This window comes from Emys orbicularis, chromosome 9 (genome assembly GCF_028017835.1).
Source record: "Emys orbicularis isolate rEmyOrb1 chromosome 9, rEmyOrb1.hap1, whole genome shotgun sequence".
Classification (NCBI taxonomy): domain Eukaryota; kingdom Metazoa; phylum Chordata; order Testudines; family Emydidae; genus Emys; species Emys orbicularis.
In genome coordinates, this window is record NC_088691.1 from 75466511 (window position 1) to 75485286 (window position 18776).

Sequence of the window (18776 nt, forward strand, 5' to 3'; positions counted from 1 at the left end):
TACCTTTAAGGCAAGCTGGGCAGCTGTTTATAAATGTGTATCCAACTTCTGTTTATATTTATTCATTCTACCCCAGGGTCCCTAAGGAATGTGACTTGCTTTCCCTCCATCTACATTCATATTGCACCATGGTTACTGTTTAACAATGAAGTGACTTTAAAAAGACAGCATAGACACATTTTCCCCAGCAGTAATAAAACGCTTCTCACACCCTTCCCATTTGATTTATTTCTCAGAGAATGATCCTTGTAGCTGGTATTGTGTAAGTGCTTAGCCCTCACCAGGATACATAAAACACCAACTTCTACTTCACAAATGATCTACCCTCCCTGGCGATTAAGGCCAGTATCTGTGATTCAAGTATTTTATTGGCACTAGGATACTATGGGGAAGAGCTTTGTGTAAAAAGCTAGATACATAATCATGGAAAAAATAAGGGTCAAGAATAATTGCTGACAGAGCTCAAAGCCCCAAATCTGAGCAAATGTGACAGGGCATGTTTGAAATTCTAACATGTCCTCCTGCTAACTGGGGTGTAATGTTTTCTTTCACTATCAGTCCTCCAATGTGAGAGCTCCACCAGACAAATTCCCAACTGCTCAACTTGGTCACCCTTCCCTCCACATTCAGCCTGTTGAGTCTGTGGGTATCACAGAGGCCTAGTAGATTGCCCCTGCCACAGTCATATTTGAACTCACCTTGGGTAGAAATGAACAAATTTCCTTCCAGCTCTGATGACTCACAAGAATAGACCCAAAAGGGGACAATGAAGGGATCACATGTCACCCATGTGTGTGATTATAGGGCAGGGGATTATAGTTGAGGGGACAACACCCTCTCCTCCCTAACTTCTGGCTGGCTGAGAAAAGGAGTTAGAGGCAGCTGAACTGAGCAGACTCTCTCAGCCCACCTATCCCCTATATACTGTTAAGCTCCATCGGGCCACCAAGGCCTGCTCTATTGTGGGCTTGCAGGACCCTGCAGCTCGTTAATCAACTCTTTGCTTAGGTTCCTCACCTGCTGGCCCGGAGTGTTTGGAGAGCAGGAGCAGCGGCAGCATCTCCTTTGGAGGGTTAACCACACGTGGTGGCATTGCTATAGGAGACACAGGCATGAGTGTAGGAGAGGGTAATGGGGGAAAGCCAGGAGGGAAACTGGGGGAAAGAGACAAAAAGCGGGGGAGGGGAGGGAGAGGCTAGGGTCGAAAGCAAGGTAGGAAAGAAGGAAATGAAAGGTTTTGGGAAGAGCCCTGTTGTGCATTTGGCAGCCCTCCCACACTTTCTTAGAGGTCAGCCTGAATGTCACCCATCCCACTGAGCTGCCATCAGGTGCTGCAGTTCCCCCTGCTAGCACTTAAAGGCTCCCACTGGGAAGACTGGCTTGGGACAGCTGGGTGGCCTGTCTACCTCCCCTCAGGCTGCAACCCCTGCTGGATCTGAATAGGAAAACAGCAGTGTGGGTGGCCCAGCTGTTGAGGACATAGGGCCTCAATATTAGCACCAGGCTCCCTCAGCCAGACCACAGACTATCCCCTTGCTTCACATCAAGGCTTTTAGCAGCAGATCTCCACAGAGATCTCTGCTACTAACCCCCAGCAAACAGGAACATTAGCTCATTAAATAATTTGGCATGACATATAGCACTTTCAGCTGTGCAAAACTTGGCAGTTCTGGGGAGAATGAGCTGGTGAGTTTGGGGGAAGGGAGAGGAAAGTCTGGAGAGGAGGCGTTGGTGGGAGACCTTGGAGGGATCTGTGGGAAACAGAATTCTGGGAAGAGTGTATATAGCAAGAAGTCTGGAAGGGAAAGCGGAGAGGCTGGAGTGTGATGTTGATACTGAACAAACCATCTGAATGCTGTTCCATTCCAGGATGTGGAACCCTTCAAAGACTGCTCTGTAGGAAAAGGAGACCTAGGTAAGGGATGGAAGCCTTTTCTTTTTCTTTTTCTCCAAAGAGGAGTGGAGGGAAAGGAACATATGTTAAAACCTGTTTTGGGTTGCAATTAAGGGGTGGTATCCTAGTGATGCAGGGAAATTTCTCTATTTTTACCCCTCCCCAACTTTTGGGGGCACAATTACTCCACTGATATACATTGCTAGTAGTGTATCCATAGTTTTTAAAAAATATCCTACAAAACCTTACAGTACAGTAACCTTAATCTCATCCACTACTCAATCTGCTTATGTTAAACTATCAGTGAGATATTTAAAGTACAAAATTGATGTTTGAAGTCAATGGGGGAGGAAGGTGCTCAGCGGCTCTGAAAATCCTGCCCAAAGTGCCTCAGATTAGGCACCTGCAACTCAGTAGATTATGAAAAATCTGTCTGTGTGTCTTCTGCCCAAGGTCACAAGGGAAGTCTGTTACAGATTCAGGAATAGAATCCAGGTCTCCAGGATCTCTGTTCAGTGCCTTAAGAACATGACTATCCTTCTGTGTATGCTTTTTTGTTTTGGTTTTTTTTTAGCAGCACAACTGTGAGGAATTGACAATCTGAAGCAATATGCGGCAAGCCTGCCCAAACCTTAAGGTAGAGTGGTGCATTAGTTTAAGTAGATGCTTGCCTAAAGCTGGCATGATGCTGTTTGTTAGCTGTACACCTGCTATATAGCCTAAGTTATTTCTCTGACAGCTTTAAGAAAAAATGCTCTTAAAAACAATATTTTAGTTCAGCAAATATATGAAATTCAGAGTAAAGTAAATATATACCCTCAAGGTTTTAACAAGATTTTATTTTGTATATGTTGTGTCACAAAATGGATGCACCTTTCTGCCTGAAAAATAGAAAATCCCTTTCAGTTTTAGCATCAAATGAAAATTTGAAAAGAATTTTCCTTGCTTTTACTATACTCTCCAAAAATTGCTAGTATTTCTGACTACTGTGTGGTGTGTGTATATATAAGGTCCTTCTAGCCTGTTTTGTTTCCAAACCTGTCTCTGTAAGCTTGTAACATAAAAACATACAGTGTGTCAAATCTGATTACATCAAATTACTGTGTATTGCACCAGGTAACCTGTTTGAGAGATGCAAAAATCCCTTTTGTTAAGAGTATTATTGAGTAGAAACAAGTTATTTCATCCTACCTCCTCCCCCCAGATGAAATAGAATTGAATTGATTAACTTCCACCTGTGGGGTACTGCTGGGACCATCAGAGATATGTAGATCATGCTACTCAGTACTGACTCTACTCTGTCGCCATTCTACCAATGATGTGGGTGTTGGGTTGCAAACACATCTCATCTCAACATGTGTCTTGTTAGTAATTTTTCCAAACTATGGGTTTTTTTCAAAAAGGAGGAATTTTAATGAATTGGAACTATTTGTACCAATTTATAAAAGGCTGTAAATTTTGTTCTGTGTATTAGGGACAGATAATTTTTAGGAAACATGAGTAGTGTTTCCAGTATCATGTTAATTCTTATTGTCTTAGCCCCCAGGAAGCTATTTTTTTTATATACAAAGGAAAAATTGAATGTGCCATGTGCTCCCCTCCATTATGCAGACAGGTTAAGTGGAGTATAATTTCCCTCTCCAAACACTGGAAATGGAAATTGAGTTTTTCTGGAATTGAATCTCCTTGGATTCAGAACCTCAGAGAGATGGATCTGAACCCACTGTAATATTTTTATGAACCATATGTGTGCCTCATTTTCCCCCTCTATTTTGCATGGCTACCCAGTAGGAGCAGAGGGGAAGGTCTAAGTTTACTTTCAGGGCAGGCTAAATGACTAAGGAGGTCAGAATGAGAGCCTGACAATGGGCTAACAAGAATGGATTATGTTTTAATTTTCATTTCTCTGTGCTATCCTAAGGACTTCCTATGTTGTGGTCCAGTTAACCAATAAACCCTCCTGTTTTGAAAATGCTGTTTGAGTGTCACTGCAAATATTGGGGAGTGTACAAGTCTCTGCCAAGAGTCTGTCTCAGCTGGACTTGCTGAACAGAGCTCACGGTGTGACGCAGGAGTGCCAAAGTTCCAGGTTCAGTCTCAGGAGGCTGTGTGGCCTATCCTGAAAGAAGAGTGAGACCCAGGAGTGCTGGAAGCTCCCTAGAAGTGTGTGTGTGTGTGGGGGGGGCACCAGTGCACAAACCATCACATTTAAAAGTGATGAGGCCCTGGCCCCCTGTGTTCCGGCACCCCTGATGAGACCCCTGGGGGTCTGCCACATTGAAGGGTTTTCCTCCAAGGGACTGTTCCAAGGCCAGGTCACAATACTGATCCTGTGGATCCAAGACAGATGCCAGACCTGAATTCCAATCTAAAGGGCTTGGATAAAAATCCAAATTATGTGTGAACTATAACAATTCCTGGGTCCACATCTGGATCCAACTAGGTCAGGCCATTTCTGATTTATAAAATACATTGGATGTGAACTTGCCGGAGCACTCAGTTCAGGCCAGTCTTCGTATGGGGCAGACTCAGATCAAAGGATCAGAACAGCCTGAACTTTGGGAAAGCAAAAGTTCGGTCTTGATTTGAGATAATCTCTAAAAGGTGACAGGACCCCACAGCCTATCCCAAATCACCTAGTTTAACATTCACAATATAGGCTTAAAATGAGACCTTGGCGATGAGAAATAAGAAACTGCTTCTAAAAAGGTAAATCAGTTCAGCATAGTAACCTGACAGTTCCCCTGGTAAATCAGCTCCACAACCCTCTGCAAGGATTGGAGCTTAGTAGCTGAGTGGAGGTGCCTGAGGCATTGTGCCTGTAGAGGGTATGCAGGCAGAATGCCTTAGGGAATGCTGCGGGGAGCATGTTCAGCCATGACACTTACTGCTGTCTTGAGTGGGTGATTGTTTGCAGTGTTGTGGTAGCTGTCCTGGTCCCAGCATATGAGAGAGACAAGGTGGGTGAGGTAATATCTTTTATTGAACCAATTTCTGCTGGTGAGAGACAAGAAAGACTCACTCTCGCTGGAGGCAGGGGATAACAAGGGGACTTGGTCCTGGGTGCTGTGAGAATGCTCACAGTCTACCTGAAAGTATTTGTGAATTTGACACTGACTTGCCAAATAGTTTGACAATTTTTTGGGGGGTGCCTAGCTTCACAAGGGGGCCAGAGGAGGAGGTGGTGCTCTCCATTATCATTTTTAGTCTAGTAATCAGGACACAGCCCACGGAGAGGGGAGACCTGGGTTCAAATCCCTGCTCCAGAGTTGCAATCTCTCTTGTTGAAGCTGTTCCTCTTAGTATATAAAATACTGGAATAGTCACTGCTCCTCCTTCCCCTCCCTCCCCCCAACTGCCAGCAAAGTGAAAGATCAGTTTGTCCAGCCCCTGTCCACACCAGGGTTTTTACTGGTAGAACTACTTGGGTAAAAATAATGTGTAGGTGAAATAGTTCTATCAGTAAAGCTTTCAATGTATCCTATACCTTAGTCTTGTAAACTCTGTGAGAACATATCTCTAATGTGTTCAGGAGTGGTGACTTTTAAAATGGAAAACAAAATGACTTCTGGTGTTTTACTATATAATGGGCTGTGTTCAATCCATGAGCAGATGCAACTCTTGCTGGCACTGATGGATATTTCATCTATTTATGCCAGAGCTTCAGTAGTTCAATGCAGTTTCGAAAACATCAAAGCATATAAAACAATCATGTGCACTTCAAACTTACACAGGATGTTTGAAAACACCATGTTTTCTGCATAGAGCTGTGTTTGCATCCAAAAAATTTAGACTTTCAAATATGAAATTTATAATCTAGAGATAAGTTTCTGAGTTTTTGCTATCTGTTTGAATAAATATTACCACTCATTCTGAAAAGAATATATTACTTGAATTTCCATACGTTTTCATAAAAGAAAAATGTCTAGCTGGCTTGATGCTATGCTTGACAAGATTTTGAAACTTAAGTGTGCATAAGGGCATGGATAAGGCCTCAAGCTGGCAGGCTTATATGTCGTTGTCTTGCAGTCATGAACTGAGCAATGGACTGTTCTCCATTGTTTAATGGAAAATAATCAACTCCTGTCTACTCCCCTGTACTCTCCTCAAGGTAGTGGGTGTAAAATGGATGTGGCTCCATTGACTTCAATACAGCTGTAACTGTGATATAGCTTGACTTTAGTAAGGCCTTTGACACCATCTATGTGACTTTTTTATAAGAAAACTAGGAAAATATGGTCTAGATGAAATTACTTCTGTATTCAGAGTAGTTTCAATGGTTCATTGTCAAACTAGGGAGACCTAGCAAGTGGGGTCTCGCAGGGGTCTGTTCTAGGTCCAATACAAGTCAATACTTTGACTAATGACTTGGATGTTGGAGTAGAGAGCCCATTTATAAAATTTTCAGATGACAAGCTGGGAGGGGTTGCAACCATTTTGGAGGACAGGATTAGAATTCAAAATGATCTTGATAAACTGGAGAATTGGTCTGAAATCTTTTATTATGAAATTAAATAAAGGCAAGTGCAAAGCACTACATGTGTGAAGGGAAAATGAAATGCACAAATACAAAATGGGGAATAACTGGCTAGGCAGTGGGCCTGCAGAAAAGGATATAGTGGATCGCAAAATGAATTTGGATGAACAATGTGACGCTGTTGTGAAAAAAGGCAAATCTAACTCTGGAGTGTATTAACAGGAGTGTTGTATGTAAGACACAGGAAGTAATTGTTCTGCTCTACTTGGCACCACTTAGGCCTCAGATGGAGAGCAGTGTCCAGTTTTTGGCACCATGTTTTATGAAAGATGTGGGCAAATTGGAGAATCCAGGGGAGAGCAAGAAAAATTATAAGAGGTTTGGGAAAACAAGACCTATGCTGAAAGGTTGAAAGAACTGGGAATGTTTAGTCTAGAGAAGACTAAGGGGAGATGTAAGCCTTCAAATATGTAAAAGGTGTTATAAAGGGGACAGTGATCAACTGTACTCCATGTACACTGAGGGTAGGACAAGAACTAATTGATTTAATTTGGAGCAAGGGCGTTTTAGGCCTGGTCTACATTAGAGTTAGGTTGAAGTAAGGCAGCTTACATCAACCTAATTATGTTAGCGTACACATTACAGCCTTGCTCTCACTGATGTACGTGCCCCATTACACCGACATGATAACTCCATCTCCACAAGAGGCTCTGAGCGCCAATCTCCCCGTTGGGAGCCCGGGCGGCTGCCCAGCTCTCATCAGGAAGCCGGGAGTTGTTGGAGATGTTTTTTCAGGATGGAGATTGATTCTGGACTGGGGCTCCCTACCTGATAAACACTCTTCAAATCACTGACAATACGGGAAATAATGCCTCTACAGCCTGGAAATCAAAATGTCTCTCTCTACAGAGACAGTTGCTGGTGAGGTACAAGCAGGGCCGGATTAACTTTTTGTGGGCCTGGCGCCAAACATATTTGTGGGCCCCCATTGGGGAAATAGGGCATGTGATGGGGGGCGGTCCACAGAGCGAGGGGCCGGTTGGGGGCAATGAGACGCACCACAGCAGGAGCAGGACCACCACTCAGCCCAGCACAAGGGCACTATTTACAAACCCCAAACTGCTAGACACACACTGGCCCGCCCAGCCCTGCGCTGCCAGCGTGCCCCTTCCACATTGCCCCCTGCCCAGTGCCCTGCTCTTATGCCAGTGCCCCCTCATCCAGAGACTTCCCCCACAGATCCCTATGCCCAGCACCCCCTGCCTAGAGACCCCTCCCGCTGACATCCCACCACAACTACACAGCACCCTGCACACCATATCCCCTGCCCAGCTCCCCCATCCACAGATCCCCTACTGTCCAGCACCCCCTTCACAGTCCCACCATCACAGCTGTACAGCGCCCCATATTCCAGAGGGAATTCTGAATCAAATTCTGTGCATAATATTTTAAAATTCTGATTTTTTTTTTGTATAATAAATAAATGTGGAAGCTCCACCATGGCAGTGGGGAGCACAGGCCACTGGCTGCATGGAGGTGGGAGAATACCCTGCAGCCTCCCCCGCCCCTCTGGGACAGGGACTTGGCAGTGAGACTGAACCTGACCCTGACCCAGCACAAGGACCAGGCCTGCCACAGAAACACCGTGGGGCCCTGCCCCTTTTGTGCCAGGCACACCAGATGTGGGCAGGGAGGCTCAGCCCAGCAGCAGGATCCAAATGCAGAGGGACTTAGTGTGGGGGTATCCAGATGGGGGTAAGAGGGTTCTGTGGGGGGGGGTAAGAGGGTTCTGTGGGGGGGGGGGGTTAGAAGGTGTGGGGGCAGTCTGGGTGCAGGCAGCTCAGTGGGGGATCTGGATGCACAGGGAGGTGCCAGGTGCAGGGGCAATGGAAATCTGCAGAGGGGACCAAGTGAAAGTGGTTGGAGCTCAGCGGGGGGGGGGGGTAGTGTGGGTGCAGGGGGGGGGGTTGTGGTACTTAAAGTACTGCACAGGATCTTTTCAGGGGGAATAAGGCAAACTCCACATTCATTGGTAATAATACATGCATCAATCAACACTGTATCATATGCATATGATCTATATTACACTCATGTACTCACATACTCCATCTTGTTGTTACCAACTAGTTGCTCCCCTTAACTTCACTGGCCAGGTGAGTTAGATGGGGAGGGGTGGAGCTGGGCTTCTGCCAATCTGGATCAATGCTCCGATGTTGACAAGACCCAGGGTCCTCTGCAAGACACCTCACATTTATAGCAGCTTCCCTCTCATGCAAATCCATACCAGATTCAAAATCTGTGTCCGTTGGTCCTTTGTGCTGCTTCCTTCTGGGTGTTGTCCCAATACTGTTCAAAGAGGTTGTTTCCAAAAGAAGGTGCTGTTCAAAGAGGGTGTTTCCAAAAGAAGGTGCTTGATTCTAAACCCCCCCCCCCAGGCCGTCAATATGTCTGCTCTTCTTTAGTGAGACCACTTGACAAGTTTGATTGTCCTTGGGTCTGGCTTCCATCCCCTCTCCAACTAGCTGTTTGGAGGTGCTTGCCTTCCACGCCTTGCTCATTCACACCTCATTCATGCAACATGCCAATTGATTAAGGGAGTGTGGGGAGGGGGAATCGTATTCTACTCCTAGCAAAAAGACATTTTTCTTCTACTTTAACTATCCTTAGGGGCTATAACATTATACCAAGGCTTAACACAAAGTTTTCTATAACTTTTTCTACATAGGGATCTGATACAAAGTTCCTATATCAAAGGACTTGATACAAAGATGTATGAAAATAGCTTAATACAGGATTATATGAAGAGGCATAATACAAAGTCATATGAAAGTTATGTGAAGATGCTTAATACAGAGATTTATCTACAGGGTTAATTTGGGTGGGGTCCAGGTGTAGGTGGTTGGGGCTCAGTGGGGAGGGTGTCTGTGGGGGCTCATCGGGGTGGTACAGATGCAAGGGAGGTGGGGCTTGTCAGGGTGAGGGTTTGATGGGCCTGCTTAACAGGGGAGCCCCAGCTGCTGCCAAGGGGATCCGTATGCTGGGACCCCGTTTCCCCTATCCCAGGGATCGGTAACCTTTGGTACGTGGCCCACCAGGGTAAGCCCCCTGGCATCCACAGGTTTGGCCGATTGCGGCTCCCACTGGCCGCAGTTCGCCACTCCAGGCCAATGGGGGCTGCGAGAAGCCGCGGCCGGCACATCCCTCGTCCTGCAGCCCCCCATTTGCCTGAAGCCACGATCAGCCGAACCTGCGGACGCGGCAGGTAAACAAACTGGCCCGGCCCACCAGGGGGGCTTACCCTGACGGGCCGCGTGCCAAAGGTTGCCGATCCCTGCCCTATCCCCTTCTCTTCTCCATCCCATGCCCCTTCCTTCCCCACTGCCTCTGTCCCCCAGCCTTGCCTGCCCCACCATGGGCACTCACTGTTGTACAAGATGAAGGATGGCTCCCAGCACACAGAAGGGAGCTCAACCAGCACTAGGACCCAGAAGGTGGTTTCCAGCTGCAAAGTCCGGGGAGGTGCTGCTGTACCTCCTTTTTTCAGCCTGGCTGTGCAGCTCTGCAGTCAGAGTAGGTATGCTCGTTTCACCCCCCTCCCCAAGACCCTATCCCCGACTCTTCTCTGCCTCCTCTCCCCAGGTGAGCATGCTGCGGCTGTGCTCCTCCCCCACCCTCCTGCCAGCAAATAGCTGATCGGCGGCAGGGAGGGGGAGGGCGGGAAGGGAGCAAGCTGTGAGAAGAGGCAGGGGAGGGGGAGCTTGGCTGCCCTACTGGAGCAGGAGCTCAGTGCCAGGAGCAGGAGAGAGCGGGGGGCAGAGAAGAGTGAGCCTTGTCCGGGGCCCCCGTGGAGTTTGGGCCCGGCTCCATGGAGCCAGTGGCTCCATGGTAAATCTGCTACTGGATACAAGGGGAATCCTAGCCTAAAGAGTTCTCTAGTTCAAAATGAAAGGCTAAGGCTGGGACCCACTACCATCCAAAAGTGAAAGCATCTAGATCCATTCTATTTATTTAGTTAAACTGAAGTGTCCTTAGTCACAACAATAAATCATGAAAGGCAAAACAACTAATTTAAATGAATGTTAACTGAGAATGCCCTCATTTTCAGCTACCTTCCTAGAATCATGTTGGTATAGGATTAGAGAATAATAAATTGGAAATATGCTCATTCCTATGTGCAGAAAAAGGCAACATTCCATAGCCAGAACACCTCTTCCACTATCTGGTAAACTCCTAGAAAAACAGTGATTCATTGGAAAAAAACACTACTTGGAATAAGGGTAGTGTTACTTTATTACAACAGATGTCCTAGGTTCAGATTCTTATTTCCGTCTGCTTTCTGAGAAACTACGTCAGGGTCTTTCTGATTGGAAACTGAATTTTGCACCAGATTTGTTAGCAAGTACAGCCTGTGAGTATCCTTTAATCTGTCTCACATGTATGACGATGTGCTTTCTTTTTACACCCCTCTTGGTACAGCCAGTAAGTAACACAGATTTTAACTTTTGAAAAGGACAAGGCAGTAAAGTCCTGCTCCCTTCTACTGAACTTAGTTTGTTTGCTCTTGACAGTTCTTAAGATTCTTAAACTCATGATTTTTTTTTAAACTCTGGTTTTCATAATTTATCCTACATTCAGTACAAGCATAACACTTATGATACATTTCTCTCTCTTTGATACCTTGACTGTCATTATACTGTGACTTTCAAGAATCTTCTGAATATACTTTCTTTTAACAACCTTTATAATGCTTGACAGATGAAATTGCATTCTCTGTAAGATTGTAAGTGTTGTAGAGAGCATGTATATATATTTTTTCTGATTCTACTCATCCCCTGGCTACTGTTTCTGTTTGTTCCATTTTCCCTGCTCTCACAAAGTCTTATTGTAATAATAATGCCTCTAGCAATATTCCTCCTGTTGTCTGGCTTTAATAACATCACCAGCTTCCCTGCAGCACAATCTTTCAGTGCTGACTTGTGCCTTGCTATGCTGGCTCAGTGCATCAAGGTCACTGACAGCCACCCTGCCCACTTCCATTTCTCCTAAGGAAGAAGTTGCGATATCAAGATCTAGAAAACTGCCACTTTTTGATTTGTGATTTCTGACCCAAACAGAAGCACTTTCACACCAGTGGGTTCTAAAAATCACTTACATTGATATATTTTTCAGGCCTCATTTAGGTCTAGTTCCCCAAATCCTACAGTCCTACTTAGAAGAAAGGAGATGCTATCAGAGTGCTGAATGGTATAGTAATTGGAATTGTCCTTCATTCCAAAAGTTCTTTACAGGTCAAGAGAACCATCAATAATATAAATTTCTTCATCTAAACACTGTTTTATCTACAATTTTAAGGCTATGTGGGCTATTTTTGCAAAAACATTGCATTTTAGTTCTTTTAGGAAGAAATAAGCTTTATATAATGGAGTTGGTAGTCCCCATCAAAGCATTTTACTTTTTTCTTTCAAACATACATGGACATACTAAGTTGAATAATTTTTTTTTTGAGCCACATTTATTTTAATACAGGGTTTTATTTGCTGCCTTTTCATACAGCTGTCAGATGCATCAGCCTTTAAGGAAGCCAGCGACCTAGTTCCTGATCCAGCACTGAAGCACATGCTTAACATTAAGAACATGAGTAGTTTTATTGAAGTCAGCAGAGACTATTCACATGATTAAATGCTCTGTTGGATTGGGGCCATAAAAAAGTAGACCATGGAAGAGGTTTGTAACTGCTGATAGTATATCAAAAGATGAAAATATTACTAGATTTTTGTGACCTTTATGGTGAAGGGTAGTGTGCCTAGTGCCTACCCAAAGTTTTAACTCTTTGGGGAGAGTCTCAAAAGTGCCAAGGGATTTAGGAGCACAAGTTCCATTGGGACTCAATAAGTCAAGAGTTGCGGATGCTGACACTGAAGTTGAGAATCATCTGACTGCCGATTATTTATCAGGTGCTGTGATGCAGTATATACAGCCCATACTGGCAGTGAAAGCGTTAATGGGAGTCTGAGGGTTCAGTTGGCCCACTTGGTGACACCTGGAGGGTGTGAGGAACAATGTATCATACTGAGCTGGGGAGGAGCTATACTGTGAGTTTGCCTCTGAATAACAACTACAGGATTGGGCTCCATAGTTGCAAATCACTGAAGTTAGAATTCATCATTAACACCCCCCTCCCAGTAAAGTAGTCATGTTACTGTGATGCATTTCAGGGTGCCCCAGGCTGAGAGTCACCTTATTGCCACCTGCCTCCAGTGTGTGAGAGCTTTGCCTGTGCCAGCTGGGAGTTAGCTCTGTAACACAACAGCCTGTCAGCCACTCTTCTCTCTGCTATCCCAGCCCTGCTGATTGACAATAGATGCGCCCCAGCCCCCCTCCCCCCAAGTCCCTTCAAAGAATCCCCCGATTACTGGATACACTGTTCCTTTGGAAATGGAGGGTCTGGGATTTCTCTGGGTAACAGTTTTACCTTAGACCACTGCTCCCCCAAAGTTCAGTCTTTTGCAGCTTTTGCTGGCCCTAAGAAGCCAGGATCCAATCTTCATAAAGCACCTCTACTACTCCTTATCGGAGCTGCTCAGTGAATGGATGGAGAGTATCTTTCTCCACCCTGTGGTACACTGAATCTGTCTTTTGTCTTTATTCATAGTCGGGGTGCTCCCCTTACTGCCGATTCCTTTTCACTTCCAAGTGGTTTCAGTTGATCTAGTTTGTCTTTGATGGTTTTCCATTGACTTTTCTGGGTTGTCGCAACAGTGGACAGTTGAACAATACATCACGTAATCTGCTAGCCAGGGAGGGGTGAGAACTCCCTCCCACTTGAATGGGCCATCACCGAGACCTATGATTTCCTGGTGACTCTTTCCCTCCAAGACCATAAGGGCATAATTTTCAATATAGTTACATTATTCCTTAAATATTACCTATACATCCACCATAATGCTTATTAGTGTTGATCAGTTACAAGATTTCAGTAGAGACCTCAGATGACAGCCTTTGTGGATAAACCCCATGAGAACAGTGTGTTTGGTGTAAGGTGTTTTGTCCCATTTGAGAAAGAAGTTGCTTGTAATTAACAGTAAACTCTGCCATTTGGCACAATGGATTTTTGTGTTCATTATCCACCAAACTTGTGCACAGACCCTTAAGACAACATGTTCTACGTGTTACATTTTATTTCACAGATTTTTTTAGTTTGATTAATAAAATATTACTTCTTTTGAATCATGACACTGGTTACAGTGCTGAAATTCTAACACTTTATAGCAATTTCACACTTCCTCAGAGATTGGTGGGGTTTTTTGATTCAAGGGAGGGAGAGAACTCCATGTCAATTGTCTCTGTATGTTCTTCCACACATCCCCTTACACGTTTCAACCTCCCTGAGCTCATCCACGATGCCCTGAACCCTCTCCTTTTTTTTTTTTTTTTTTTTTTTACATCCCTCTTACAAACTATACTACTTCAGTGTTGCTTACAATGAATCTTATTGATTTCTGTAGGAAATTGTGCTGTTTTCTCCCCTTCCTAGCCTCTCATGTCTGTCCTTAGATTATGAGCTCCATGGGGTGGAGATGATCCATTCTTTTATATCTGGAAAATGCCTGCCATGGGCTGTATTGCAAACAGATAAGTAGTAGTAATTCAAGTTAAAGTTTGCAGTGGTTGACTGATTGCAGCACCAATCCTCTTATAAACTTTGTTTAGCTTGCTGAAAATGTGTCAACTTCTGCCAATATAAAACACTTCAGTAAAAGAACATCACTAGCTGGAAAGAATGTGATGAACAATGTGCACAGTTCTTGTGGTGCTACAGTTAATGAATGACCTTGCTGACAGAAGTAGTCAACACAATTAAAGGTACTGAAGTTGTCTTTCTTACTGCTACACTGATTTTCCTTTTTGAAGACTAAAAAAATATTGCCTTTGGCCCCAGGAAAAAAAATAATCATTTGATTGCTGCTGGACTGTAAATGAAAAAGACCATGCAGCTCCTTTAACTTGAACCATCACTGCTGATTTATATTTATTAGAGGACAATGTGAGCCTGTTAATGTCTTTCCTAAAGTGTATTTAGCTAGGAGATCTTGAGTTTATTTATTAATGTCTATCTCGAGGCAGTCACATTGAGGGTGGCTTTAGCCCAAAAGACTCCTATGACCCTTGGGACACCCAGATTTCACAGTGTTCCTGTGCCAAATTGGTGGGCCTGGAAAGCAATTTACTAAAATGATGCCTCTGTTTAAACATGCATGTAGTACAGTGGATGATGCTACATCAGTCCCTATTGGGTGTGTTTGCACTAGTAGCTATTCTCTAAAGATTTCTGGAATTGTTTGCACGGGTGGGGTGGGGGGGGGGGGGAGAGAAAGATGACAAAACAGTGCATATGGCATGCTTCTTTGGGATGAAAGTGTTTTCTGTCCTTTTCATACAGCTGTCTATTATACTGTGTGACACTGTCATTTTCATTGTTTTCTCCTTTTTCTTTTTGTACAGACAGCAAACTTAGAACATGAATTAGTGTTAGGAAAAAGATAAATAATGGGTATGTTGGTTATCATAGAGATCTTTCATGATACAGAAGAAATGGAAATTGACTAACTTAATCCATCTAACAAGCTTTCTGAATTTAATATAATTACTGTTTAAAAGTTGTTAGTATTTAAAATTTCATACATCTGGCATGGAATAATTAAATGTCGCATCAATTAGATCTTTATAATTATATACAAAATTAAAGATGTGTGTCTTAAAATTTTAATTTATGGGGAAATTATGCCTTGATTTATACTCCATGCAGTGTCATTGAAGCCAATCATGTTGCATGGGGTGTAAATTGGGGTAGAATTTAGCCCTTGATTTCTACTGTAGCACAATGTTCATATTCTAGAACTGCCTTGCTTCCAACTCTCTATATAGCTGAGAAGCAGAATTCTGAAAAATCTTCTTGATTCTATGGTATATGGCAAAACAATAATTTACTATTTGAAACCCAAACATAGCATTGTGTTAGTTCCTGATAGACTCAGTTTTATTTTATAGCTATTTTCATTGTCCAAACTGACCGAAGCAAAAAGTAATCCAGTATATTAATAATGAAAAGGAAACTAAATGTTTGAATTGCTTTAATAGTCTGATATAAGTTCTTGAAACCATACTTTTTTTTTAACCTGACAGAGCTTCTCTAAAATCAAAGCTTCTTTTGAGGATGTGCTCAATAGTTTGTAAGATTAATCATTTACCATGAGAAATTGTTTATCTTGCCCATTGGGTTTCATGATCATTTATACTCCTTACCTTCATTTGCTGTCTCTGTGTGTGGTTCTGTAAATTGCTCTCAGTGATGATTGTAACTGCAGCTTAGAATACATTTTACCCCCTATTCCTGTGAAGAAACTGGCTTAAAGTTTTTCTTGAAGTAAAACTTCTGGAGTATAGCCATAGTACAGATAAGAACTAGCTTTAGGCCAACCCAAGTCCTAGAAGAAAAATTGTAATTTCACAAGCACATACTTTTGCATTAAAACTGAAATGCGAGAACTAAACTTCATTTAGGTGCTTTTCCAGCCATTTAATTACCTGAGATGATAGAGTCAAATGAGATTTTGGAGATCTACATTGCTCTGGACTCAAAATGGAATCATAAGAATAAGAGACAAAGGACTAATTCCCTGAGCTACAGCAGATTCTTTGGTTATTTTTAAAAACACTTTTAGTTTTTACTTTCTGAAACCAACAGTAATGAATATTTGTTCCCTCCATTCTCCCCCCAAAAATTACATTAAAGCACCATTAACTTTATTCCTTTCATGTATAAAAATTATCTAATTAGTAATATGCTAAAGCTCCTGACATGCACAAATTTGACAATTTCAATATTTTTATGCAACAAAGGAAAATAGGAGGGATTTTTATGTTTTCTTGAGTTATCTTTTATATTACTGCCCTGTCATACACTAGAAATACAAATAATTAGCCACTATCAATAGTTTTAAGTAGGATAATTCATACTGGGATCTTATTTTCAAAACAGTTAGATCTAGAACAGAATAACATTTTAGGAAAGTCTATGGCATTTTTTCCTAATGAGTTTTTAGTGATATTAAACAGCTACTTTCCCCAGAATACTAAAGAACAATATTCCTGGTTGTATGTATGTTAGCTCCTTATATTTCTTGTAAGCTCCAGTAGTTTTAGTTTATTATCTTCTTGCTGTGCTTTTACATAATTTATTGCATAATAGGTGCATATTGATGGCAGTGAGTTATGACTTGTAACTCCAGACTTTTAGAGCTCCATGAATTAAGGCACCAGATGCATAAATCAGATAAACCTGTTACCCTGACAGCCGCTGGGATACATCCTCCTCTTTTCACATACCACCTTTTCTGTGTTAATGGTATAGATTAAATTTATCCAGTTTGAAGTCAAACACATGGATTCCCTTTTTATTTGCCAAGGGGTTTCGTTGAATAATTTTCACCATGATTTTTGTTAACAATTAAGCCAAACTGAATTAAAATTGAAAAATGCCTTTTGATTAATAAAACACCAATAGTTACATGCCAGGATTTAAAAATCATGCTAAATCACTTGTGCAAATTAGTGTAGCTGTTTTTTAATGACCACAAAAAGACTCAACAGCTTCAAGGACAGTTTTTATTTGCAGTAGGATATATTTGAATAGCATTCAACCATATTTTAATTGGAAGCTTAGCACAATAGCACGTCTGCACAGTACTTATGTGACTTGTATCTTCCTACTTAATATTTGAGTTACACTTCGGTAAAATCACAGGCATTACTGTAACAATGTGTTAAATGCTGCATTGGGCATGTTGGGCCCAGTTACTGCTGCTGTTGATGTCAATGGGCAGCCGAGCCGAAGGATAGGGTTGGCAACTTTCTAATTGCACAAAACCGAACACCCTTGCCCTGTCCTGCCCTGCCCTTTCCCCGAGGCCCTGCCCCTGTCCCAACCCTTCTTCGAGGCCACACCCCACACTCACTCCATCCCCCCCTCCCTCTGTTGCTTGCTCACCCCCACGCTAACTCACTTTCACTGGGTTCGGGTGCGGGAGGAGGTGAGTGCTCCGGCAGGGGGTGCAGGCTCCATGGTGGGGCCAGAAAGGAGGGGTTCGGGATGCAGGAGTGTGCAACAGGCTGGGGCAGGGAGTTGGGGTGCGGGCTCCAGGAGTGACTTTGGCTGTGGGAGGGGGCTCAGGGCTGGGGTAGGGGGTTGGTGTGCGGGCTCTGGGAGTGAGTTAGGGTACAGGAGGGGGTTCCGACCTGGGGCAGGGATTTGTAGTGCAGGAGGCATTCAGGCTGCATACTCCGGCCAAGCGGCGCTTACCTCAGGTGGTTCCCAATCAGTGGCACAGCAGAGCTAAGGCAGGCTCCCTGCCTGCCCTGGCTTTGTGTGACTCCCGGAAGCAGCTGCCATGTCCAGCTGTGCATGCTGCCCGCAGCACACCCCCGCAGCTCCCATTGGCCATGGTTCCCAACCAATGGGAGCTGCGGAGTCGGCACTCGGGGTGGGGGCAGCTCACGGAGCCTCCCTGGCCGCTCCTGTGCCTAGGAGCTGGACATGGCAGCCACTTCCGGGAGCTACACGAAACCATGGCAGGCAGGGAGCCTGCCTTAGCCTTGCTGTGCCGCTAACCCAACTTTTAATGGCCCAGTCAGCAGTGCTGACCAGAGCCGCCAGGGTCCCTTTTCGACTAGGCGTTCCGATTGAAAACAGGACACCTGGCAACACTACCAAAGGATGCTTTTGCAGTAAAAGAACTGGACTGGAGTGCAGGAGGTCTGGATTAAGTGTCTGGCACAGACCTCCTGTGTAATTTTGTGAATGGGGGCTGCTGGGTGCAGTGCACATCTGAAAATCTGGCTACTTCACTTATGTGCCTAAATGGGACCTGAGTGCTAGGAAACCTGACCATAACACACTCTGTGACTCTGTTCCCCATCCGTAAAATGGGGAATATGTAATGTTACCACTTCTATCCCACCCTCGGTCTGTTCTGTCTGTCCAGGTTGTAAGCAATCCTGAGCAGGGGAGGAACTCCTATTATGTGCATGTACAGCGATTAGCTCGATGGGCCCCCGATCTCTGCTGGGGCCTGCAGATACTCCTATAATACAAACTGTAAATATAATGGTCTAGGGGAGTAGGCATTTGGCCATGAAATACTTTCAATCCAATATTACAGAAGTTGTTTTTATTTTAAGCTCTTTCCTTTCTTTTGCCCTGCAAGTGAAGAGTTACTACATTGAATATACATACATAAAGTAATAGTACTTTTTAATGGAAAATGAGTGACACAGAAGTCAGTGGGATGTAGCATTTCCAGTTCTCTTTACTACTGTCTAAATAGTGCAATTACTGTGTAGTTGGGC